The following is an 11,634-nucleotide window of genomic DNA, read 5'->3' as shown; positions in this document are numbered from 1 at the left end:
GCAAATTTCCAAAATAGGCAAATCTTATCTATTAGACACTTTGAGTGAATCTTGCTCTGCCCAGGAATGCTTTAGACATTGAGCCTTGAAATCATTGTCTGTGGCTTTTCTGCTTTTTAAAATGTTTCAGAACTTCTTGAGCATGATTTCGGAGACCAGGATAAAATACTACTTTTATCTAGTATTTAGCTAAAAAGGTGCATCCTAAGCCAGAGGACCGCAGAGCCTCTCTGTCAAGATCTCCTCCGGGGTGATCTGAGGTGGTTCGGTGAAACGAGGCTTTTGTTTCAATATTTTGCAGTCAAGAGGGTTGGGGGAGTCAAGATGATTCTGAGCACAGTCATTTTATTTTGAAATGCTGCGAGGTCCAGAGAGGAAGCGAGACCAACCTGGCACTCTGCGAGGCAAAAAAAAAAAAAAAAAACCCTCTTGGTCCTGAAGGAGGGTGAGTCCAGTAAGAAAAGACAATCGCTCTCTTGTGCTAAAAGCTGCCGCACAGGAAGCTTACGCAGGGGTCACTTCTCACACTCGCCTGCCTGATCAGCTTTCAAAGGGGAGAGAAAACGGGCGAGGCTGCAGAAAATCGGACCAAAACTTGCTGGAAGCCCGTACCCATCTGATAACAGCGTGCGTGTTCCTGACTCTGTGTAAGAAAAATACTAGACTTTCTGCCGTATTTGCTGCAGTCTGCCTCGTCTAGGTTTAGTTATGAGGTTTTTTATAATCAATTCCTGAAGTTTTGTAATATTGACCTAGTTAAAAAAAATGTGTTCCTTTGAGATCTGTTTACCTTTTTCTGGGCTTCGAAAGTCATCTTCACTTCAGAGTTTTGATACACGGCCGCTCCATTTTCTTGTCTGGTTTATTTATGCCCAGTGGTTTCCTTTATTATGACTACTACTAATATTCATCTTATTTTGGGGAGGCACAAGCCTAATTTTTCAAGTTACCAACTATTAGTAAGTTCATATATTAAAAATTTTTGTTACAAAAGAAATACTCATAAGAAACCATACAAAGTTTCTGAAGAAAATATTACTAATATCTCTCCTCCACGCTGTCATTCTCATTATCTTGGGGTGAACACTACTAACCACAAAGTACTACTTTATATATCTCCATGAGAAATAGACATACAAATATATTCACGCATGTGATTTTTATTTTGCTTTTGTAAAACCAGTATCATATATACCCAAATCTGGTTAAAAAAAAAAAAAAAATGCCAGCCCTAGCTGGTTTGGCTCAGAGGATGGAGCGTTGGCCTGTAGACTGAAAGGTCCCGGGTTCGATTCTGGTCAAGGGCACATGCCCGGGTTGCAGGTTCGATCCCCAGTAGGGGGCGTGCAGGAGGCAGCCGATCAATGATCCTCTCATCACTGATATTTCTATCTCTCTCTCCTCTCCCTTCTTCTCTGAAAACAATAAAAGTATATCTTAAAAAATAGATGCCAAAAAAATCACAATTAAAAAGATCTAATGAGCTGTTTCCTCTTCTTGCTAGTTATTCAATTCTCAACCTCATTAAGATCACCAATGACCTCCCAACTTAGCAAGCCCACTAGCCATTATTCAATATTTATCTCCTTTTAGCATCTCATCTTTGGCACTTTCTGACCTTAACCCCTCCTTCTTGTAGCTCTTTTAACTCTTGCTGCATCATCTCTTCTATTCTCATGATTTTCCTTCACTTTTTCCTTCGTTTCTCCTTCTTCCTTTCTATTGCATGTTTAAGGCCTCTTCTCCCTCACTCTATAATCTCACTGACATATCCAACACCAAATTAGTATTTCCACCTTGATCCCTCTGTTATCAGTGGCCAATGGGGTATCTCTGCTGGATGGCTCAGAGTCTCAAACTCTAGGTTTTTCCCACAAATATTTCTCTAGTCTGCCATCCCCTATCTCAACTGACAGTCTCTCCAACCATGCTAGTGCGATAACCAGAAACCTGCAAGTATTTTTTTAAACATATCTTTATTGATTTCAGAGAGGAAGGGAGAGGAAGAGAGAGATAGAAACATCTAAGATGAGACAGAATCATTGATCAGCTGCCTCAAACACTTGGAGTTCAGCCCACAGCCCAGGCATGTGCCTTTACTGAGAAATCAAACTGTGATCTCCTAGTTCATAGGTCAACGCTCAACCACTGAGCCACGCCAGCTGGACACCTTTAAGTATTTTTGTCACTTAATTTTCCTAACACTTCATATCAACTACCACTGACTTTAACCTCTGTCCTCTCTTATGCATTCCACAACCCAAAACCTCCTTCGAGTCCTTTTCATGCATTATCTGAATTACTGCAGATCATCCTGCTTCATCTCTTGCATCTCCAAATAATCCTCTATACAGTGGTTCTCAACCTTCCTAATGCCACAACCCTTTAATACAGTTCCTCATGTTGTGGTGACCCCCAATTTCATTGTTACAAATTGAACATAATTAAAGCATAGTGATTAATCACAAAAACAATATGTAATTATATATGTGTTTTCCGATGGTCTTAGGCGACCCATGTGAAAGGGTCGTTCGACCCCCAAAGGGTCGCGACCCACAGGTTGAGAACCACTGCTCTATGACACCGTAAAAGTTTCTTCAATAGTTGATCCTCTCATCAAGACACTCAGTGAGCGCCCTTGCCTATGGCACAATATGTAAACCCGTTCATAAAACACAATATGGTCTCAATTAGCTCTTTAAACTAGTCTCCAGTCACTCCTCTTGTGCACACTGTTCTTGTGTAAAAACCTGTTCCCAGTTCTTCAAAGTTATCATGTTCATCTTTTTCTTGTTGTTCTACCCGGAAAAAAATAATAGGAATAGCTAACACTTATTGAGCTATGATCTATGTGCCTGGCCTTTGTTACTCTTCATACAATCCCCATGAGGTAAACACTACCATTATCCCCATGTTACAGTCAAGAAAACTTGCCTTTTTTAGAACAGCACTCCAATGCGCTCATACAGTAATAACTTACTTATCCCTCGTCAAGGTGCAGCTCACATTTTACCTCCTTGCTCTCTGGACTTCCACTCAGAATTCAAAACATAATGGGTATATGACAAATGTTTGCTGAATGAAATCAAGATGGAGTAGCTAGAAGGCAACTTGTCATTAATTCTTGCACGGAATTAAGCGTGAAAAATCCAGATGTTTTGGGCTGCGTGGAGCTTTCTCCCATGTATTTGCTGGTTGAATGGTTTTCCATTTGTGCTTGCCACTTTAGTCCATACTGCTATTTGTAATCAGTTTGTCAAATCACTTACAGAAGTATCTCAAGAGCCAGAGACAATGGGATTCCCTTCATGTTCATCATCTCCCGAGAAATATATTAGAAACATCATATTTCATACTCTTTCCCCATCTTGAATACATAGATGACCATTACCACCATGTTGCTCTAAATATTTCCTATACAGATGAAAACTATGGCTACACTGAAATACATCACCAGCATTACAGGAGAATGAGACTGTCTCAACTATTTACCATCACATCCTAAAACTCAGGGGGTGGATCCCTGGCCTTCTCTGACCATGTCCCTTCTCCTGGAGCAAGGCTTTCCTGGAGTCAAGGGTACATGCTCACCCACAGCCAGCGTTTCTCCTACAAGACCACGTATCTTGTACCTGAACCCTAGAATTCCCTGCCAAAATGACCCTGAGTCACTTCCTCTCCCAGAGCAGACCTCTTTCCTGGCCCTCCCTCCCAAGAGTAGACCACACCAATGAAGAGAGCATCCCTAGGTCCAAGTAGTAGCCAAGAGAGGCCTGTTTGTGGGGATAAGGGTGGTGCTTATACATACAGGCTGGGGTATCCAGGCACATGCACATCAGTCCCATTCTGTCCTGGACAGAGCCAGAGTGAGAGAAGAAGAAGGAGCCAACGTATGGACCGGGGTGCATGTTCCCCCATGTTGCCATGTTCAGGAGTGAAAGTTGACCTTGTAAGTCATTCTGATGGCATATTAGTCAAGGTAGGTGGACAGAAGATCTGTAACAGTGCGTTGCCTTGAAGTGTAAATTGTAAATATTTAAACTAGATAATATGTGGGCACTCATTTGTATCTTTGCACTGAGCTCAGTCAGTTTGAGCACTGGGCTTGCCCTCACACTACAGAGAGCTGTTAAAGAGCCAGGTCTTTAGTGGCACTCGACAGCGCAAGCTAGGAGAGGCAGGCCCAGGAGGCAGGGAGGCAAGGGTAAAGAGTAGTGAAGAGTCTTTAGCTCTTGTGTAAAACAGTCCTAAAAAACTCTATCAGATAGAAGGAAAAAAAATCTCCCCAAAAGATGACCAAAGGAAGATGCAATGGACACAAGGCAGCCAAAAATAAGCCAAGGTTACTGCAACTACTTACTATCTGTGTGAATTTAAGTAAATCACTTACTGCTGTACACTGAATATTTGTGTCTCCAAAATTTATATGTTCTAACCTAATGCCCAATATGGTGGTATTTGGAGGTGGGGTTTTGGGGAGGTGATTAGGTCATAAGGGTAGAGCCTTCCTGAATGGAATTCATGCCCTTTTAAAAGAGACCCCAGAAAGCTTACCCAAAGAAGCCCCTCTCCCTTTCAGCCATGTGAGGACAGCTGTCTATAAACCAGGAAGCAGCCCTGCACCAGATGTCAAATCTGCCAGTGCCTTCATCATGAACTGTGAGATATAAATTTCTGTTGTATATAAGCCACCCAGGCTCTGGTATTCTGTTAACAGCGGCCTGAACTGTCTAAGACACTTACCCATTGGAGTTTCTGCTAAAATGTGACTTCACAGGTCAGGGATCTTTAGTTTACTCACTGATATATCTCAACTGCCTCAAATGAAACCTGACAGATGGAAGATGCTTAATAAATATTTGTTGAAAGAATAAATCTCAAGATTCAGTTTCCAAATTTGAAACTGAGATGTCTTATAGATGTATGTGAAATGTCTGCTACGGTGCTATAGTAAATTCTGATTATAGTATTGTTTTTATTAGGATAAACACTGCTCCAGTTATTTGCTATAAACAAAGTAGAAATGGCAGGTTCTGCTGTAAAACGACTACACAACATCATGGTTATTCCTGCCCTGACCAGGTGGCTCAGGTGGTTGGGGCATTTTCCCATACACCAAAAGGTTTTGGGTTCGATTCCCAGTCCGGGCTCATGCCCAGATTGTAAGTTTGATCCCCAGGTGGGGTATGTATGGGAGGCAACTAGTCGATGTTTCTCACATTGATGTTTATGTTTCTCTCTGTCTGTCTCTCTCTCTCTAAATTAAAAAATATATATATCCTCCAGTGAGGATTAAAAAAACAAACACCACAATACTTATTCATTATTCATTCAACAAAGTCGGTTACTGAATTCCAGAACAAAGTGAATAATTTGGCCAATGATGTAATAATATTATGAAAGGAAAGGGAAAAGTGGATTTTAAAACTGAGCATGTCCTCAGGGGAGCTGGCAGCCTGTGAGTGGCACCAATGTGTCATTAGTTCCAGACCCAAATGGAAAGCAGCCTGATGATCTCTCTCATTCTCTCCTCACATTCTCAGCTGATTTCATTCTCCGGGCCCCAGGGCAGATACTCTGGCCATGTTTATCAGTCTCTGAGCACCTCTGTCACCATCCATTCCTGCTTCCACTTCCCCCTTTCTTTCTGTTTCAGCAAAAAGAAGTTTTTCTCTTTCTTTCCAAAGGCTAGCTTTTCCACCTAGATGCCAAATCCTACTCCCCCTGCTTTGGCCTGGGTAGTACTTCAGTAATCATCCATTCTTTCTTGGGTCTTAATTCCTCCTCACCTTCTTAAGTTTCCCTTTTCTCTGACTACAAACCAGCTCCCTGTTCCTCTTCTTAAAACTGTTCTCATGACCCTTAGCTCCTTCAATCACTGAACTTTGTCTGCCTTTCCTTTCACTGACAAACTGCTTAAGCAGTCCTCTGCACTCACCCTCTCCCCTTCCCACTCGCTCTTCAGCCCCCACCGCTCCATTGCAGCTACGGAGACAGAAGTCTGCAATGCCTGGCCAGCTGCCGGGCCCAGGGCTCCCAGCTCAATCATTTTCCAACTTGAATTTTGTGCAGCAGCCACCTCCCTGGTGCCCACTCTCGATTCCTCCTAAGTATCCGCCTGCTCAATTCTTGTTTTCTCCAGTTTGTTCTCGCAGCAAACAGATATTGAGCACAATCCTGGGTACCAGCAAATAAATGTGAATACGATCTAAGTGCAGTGTGGCATCCTTGACTACTAGTAAATTAGGGAATAGTGAAAGGACGTTAGTGGAAAACCTGATAAAATCTGAATAAAGTCTGTAGTTTAGTACATAGTATTGAATAATGTTATTTTCTAGATTTAAAAAAAAAAAGAACCACAGTTATGTAAAATTAGAATGTTAGTGGAAGCCAAGTAAAGGATTTATGGGAATTTTCTATAATATCTTTGCAACTTTTCTATAAATCTAAAACGATTCCAAAATAAAAACCTTTTAAAAGGGAATAATATAATGTTTCCTGCCCTCGGCATTCTTAAAATGATCCACAGTCCTAGGATGAAGGAGGTATATTATAGAAAAATCTATGAACCACAGAATCTTCTATCAAGATTCAAAAGAGAGAGGGCCCTCGGCGGTCCCGGATCTGTCTCTTGCTTCAACAGTGTCTGGACAGAACAGACCCAGGGACACCCCTTCTTCCAGGCTCCGGCCTCTCCTGCGTCTTATCCAATCACCACCTTCAGAACCACCTCCTGGACCAGCCAACACACCGGTTTTTTCTACCTTCACTCCTTATTGCCCAACAGCCACGAGCTCCCCAATTCGTCAGAATGACTCCACCGAGATGGAGGCTGCGGTCACCGCCTGGCCAGCCGCCTCTGCGGGCCTCGCACACCTACCTCTCTGGGGGCTGCTATTTGGACCTTGAGGATGTGGTCTTGGGGGCTGGGCCACTTCTGCGAGTTGGCGGAGAAGAAGCTGAGGGCGCTGAGCGGCTCTTAAAGTTGCAAAACCAGCGCGGTGGCCGCATCCTCTTCCAGGACGTGCTGAAGCCCCAGATGAGCGGACAAAACTCAGGGCCATGGGGGCCGCCCTGGCCTTGGAGAGGAGCCTGAGCCAGGCCCTTTCGGAGCTGCCGGCCCTGGTTCTCCCCCATCCCTGTGACTTCCTGGAGAACCGCTTCCGGGTGAGGAGGTGAAGCACCTCAAGAAGATGGGTGACACCTGGCACCTCCGCAGGCTGCCGGCCCCCAGGCTGGGCTGGGCGAGTGTCTCTTCCAAGGTTCCCCCTCCAGCACAACGAGGAGCCTCTGGAGCCCGAGGCCTTTGAGGGGCCCCTCTGCACCCCCTGGTGCCTGGCTGTTACCTAAGCCTCTCCCCAAACTGCTAGCCATTCTTTAACCACCCTGAAGCCCTCTCCCATGCATGGCACCAAATGACACGATAAAGCTTTTTGCAGGAAAAAAAAAAAAAAAAAGATTCAATAGAGAAACCAATCTGCTTTTCTCAGCATTTTCCCCATCCTGGGTAGTATGATTTGGATGCATCCATGCACCACGCTGTAAGCATTTTATGAGCGTGGAACGGAGGCATATCCAAGAGGGAATTTTTACACATTCCTGGTAATAAATTCTGACGCTTTGGGAGACCTTGAATTGATAGAAGCCGACTCTAGCTTAATCACTCCACCTTCTAAGAAGTTGAATTTAAATATATTACCTACATACTTTCTTTGTTCTTCTCAAAGCAAACAGTTTAAAGTTTGAGGGAACAGCAGGCCAAACAGAGGTGATTTTTCAGCCTTCTTATTGTCTGGCTGCCAGGGTTCCTGGAAATGGCATTTTTAATGAGCATTTTTCCTTCTGGAGGAGACTTTGATGTGGTTGAGATTTTATTTTCCTCTCAAGTGTAGGCAGGGCACCAATTAACCCACGTGGAGCACCCTTGCTGTCCTCCCAGCTTGGAGTTTATTACACTTACTATGCAGTGTTTCAAATCCATTATCTCACCTCCTGTTATGCTTCCCTCCTGCGGACTCAAAGCAATTCTTAAGCAGCTTTCTGCTCTCTCTCGGTCTTTTAAATATCTCCATTTTGTGCCGCACAAATGGACATGTGATGGCAACTGAGGTGGAAAGAGGAAAAAGATAAGACAGGAGAGTTGCCAGTCCCACCAGGTGAACGTGCTGCATTTCGAGATACATTTATACAGAACCTACCACATGACAGATGTAAGGTACAAAGATGAATAAATTCGATACGGATCTGAAGACTCACAGTGTAGTGGTGGAAGCTGTCCCCGCCCTAACTGCAGAAACACACGAAGGCTAGGATTCTTTCCCTAAAATAGCTCAATGTAAATGACAGTTACACTTAAAAAAAAATGTTTTCATACAAAAGGGCACTGCTCTTGGTTAAATAGGAATTAGGGAACCCTGTAAACGTAAGACCCTCCCAACCTGGTGGTTGGAAAAAGAACTAAGAACGTTGAATAAAAGTAATTTAAATGTGAAAGTTGGCGGCATCAGGCCAAACTGTACAGGGCCTTGCGTTGCCAAAATTCCCTCCTCCCTCCTGCTGCCCAGAGTGTTGACTCGGGCTCTCTCTTCCTGTTCTGTTTCAGTTAGGGTCTCAAGAAACAACAACAACAAAAAAAAGATTTTCATTTAAAAGCCCACCCCTTTGTCACGTGGCAACACCTATCTGGGTTGTGGGTTTCATCCTCAGGTGGGGCACACACAGAAGGCAACGGATCAATGTCTCTCTCTCACATTGATGTTCCTCTCTCAGTATGCCGTTGGGTGAGGAGTAAAAAAGAAGTTTATCATTAGCAGTTTTTCATATGCCTCATAGTCTTCATGATTTTTTTACTGGCTTCAGAATATTTGTTGAACACAAAATGTAATGAACTGTCCCTAAGATTTAAACATTTAAGCTGTCTCTAACATTGTATGGGACATATTTAGTCAATAGCCTTTTCCTGACTCAAAGAATTCTAATTCTCAGGAGTTGCATATTGGGTCAAAGTGAAAAAACAATTTTGATTTTTAATAGATTTATATATAATTAAATTAGCTGTTCAATTTCACTTTTTTCCTGAAAAATCTACTCTCACCAAAAACAAAAAATATTCTCATTACTCTCTCTGTCACTTGAAAACTTTTAAATTCTTGTTGACCATTTTCCTTCTTTCCTTTGCTATTTCATTAAATAGGAATTGGTGTCTTATTTCCTTTTCTTTCATTTCCAGTGGAGATTTTTTCCACATTTATTTAACTTCATTATCTTTCTAAATTATTTTTCATTTCCTTTGCCAATTAAAAGTCTAATAATTTTTCATAGGTTTTAGATAACTCTGATTTTAATATTTAGACCCTGTACCTAACTAGAAATCATATGCAGGTTGTAAGTGAATGTAAAATGATACCTATATAAACAATGCATAAGTTATAGTTTTTATAACCTTATACTCTTTAAGTGGACAGAAAGTTTTTTGTTACTGATATAACCAATTGCCAATGCTTCTAATATAATGCATACTATATCTGGAAAAGATGGCAAAATATGTAAGAATCTTTTTTTAATTATAAACCTGAATGTACACACATAATAGTACAATTCATGAACAAAAAATATACATATTAATAATAGTTATCATTAAATGAGCAAGTACTAGGTACCAGGAATTTTATTTAAGAGGCCTATCCTTATAACAAAGTAGATTTTAGAGATAAGGAAATTGAGGCTAAAAGTCACACTGAAAAACAAATTGTTTTTGTTGTTGCTGTTAATCCTCACCTGAGGATATTTTCCATTGATTTTTAGAGAGAGTGGAAGGAAGGGGGACACAGAGAGAGAAACATCAATTGGTTGCCTCCCACACCACCACCACCACCACCCCCCCAACTAGTAGGGGATCCTCAACCAACTAGTAGAGGATCCAAGACTTAAAGATGAGCAACACATGTAGGGAGACTGTGAGAATCTAGACATCATGAACCACTCACCAGTTGCTCAATCACTGGCTTCATTAAAATAAAACTCCAGGGGCAAAAATATCAAAAGGGAAACAGCCACATCTATACTGTCTTGGTCCCTGCCTCCTGGACTCACATGCTTCAACCAATAGCCCAAATTCAGCTCTGCTTCTTAGTTATTCTGGCCTTATCCATACCTACAAGCAGTCACTTTCCCCGAGACACAGCCAGTACCAGGATGATGAATCCAAGGAGATTTCCGATCTTAGCACCTGCTGTCTAAGATTTATATTCTCTCTCCCTTTCTCCCTCTCCCTGCTCTCACTCTTCCACCTCTACCTCTAACTCTCTCTCTCTCTCTCTCTCTCTCTCTCTCTCTCTCTCTCTCCCCCAAATCCCTCTTGCCTGAGAGCAGAACACATCATTCCAAAATCTGTCCCTTTTTCTACAGAACTCGTTCGTGAGGGGCAATTTTCCAGGAAAAATCCAACCATGTTATCATTTACAAGGTCCCTTTCAGAGTCTGTTTTGTTTCTAATTAAATTGTGCTGGGCTGTGAATCCAGTAATGAGCAGATAAACTCATCCTGTGCTTCAGTCCATCCTGAGCATAGGGCCAAGAGTTTGAGATGTGATGAAACAAAATATTCTTTGAAACATGAGAATTTCAAACGTGTACAAGAAGAGAGTCTAAACCATGAATGTATATTAAAGTTACACACTTTGCGCGGCTGGTGGGCTCAGCAGTTGAGCATCAACCCAGGAACCAAGAGGTCACTGGTTTGATTTCCCCATCAGGCCACATGCCTGGTTTTCGGTTCAGTCCTCAGTGGGGGATGTGCAGGAGGCAGCCAATCAATGGATCAATGTTTCTCTCTCATCGATATTTCTATCTCTCTATCCCTCTCCATTCCTCTCTCTCTCTTAAAAAAAATCAATAAAGTTACACACGGTAACCATAGCCATCTACTTATATTCATTCAGGCAAGAACCTGAATGAACTTATTACTCTCACCTGTTAAACACGGAGCTCACCCAGGATTGGTCTCTCACATCGAACACTGTTCTCTCCATAACAGGAAAAAAAGCTCTAGTATCTCTAAGCAGGGCCCTCAGAACACATGCAAATTCTGGCAAGTTCAGAAAGCGACTACCAAGGGACCTTGAATTTTTATTCTCTAAGTAAATAATACACAATAGTTAGAAATGTTTAGTGACATATTAATGAAAGTCAGCCTGCACAGCTTTGCTTGGGTACTGGAAACCGTTCCTCGTGTTGCCAACAAAAACATGTGGACAGCATCGTTCCAAAGAAAGAGGTAATGAAACTTCCCTTGAAGAAACTGCTTAAGAAAAATGGTGACACGATAACAGAATAAGCTTTTGGAATACACACCATGTGACATTTAAATTACAAAAACAAACACCAAATAAAGGACAGAGGAGTAAACCAGCTAACTTTATTCCCAACACTTCTGTCTAGAGACTGCCAGCTCCTTACCTAGCAACTATCTGGTCATCAGGCCTCTCACGACATTGCTCGTTACACGGAAAGCACATCTGACCATCTGCCTCATCGGAGGTTTATTCCCCCAGTGACAGAGAACCCAAGACTAAAAGAGAAACAACACATGGAGGCAGAGTGTGAGAATCTGGACATCATGAGCCAAATAACCATT

This window comes from Myotis myotis, unplaced genomic scaffold, assembly GCF_014108235.1.
Source record: "Myotis myotis isolate mMyoMyo1 unplaced genomic scaffold, mMyoMyo1.p scaffold_m19_p_12, whole genome shotgun sequence".
Taxonomy (NCBI): Eukaryota; Metazoa; Chordata; class Mammalia; order Chiroptera; family Vespertilionidae; genus Myotis; species Myotis myotis.
This window is presented reverse-complemented; position numbering follows the sequence as displayed.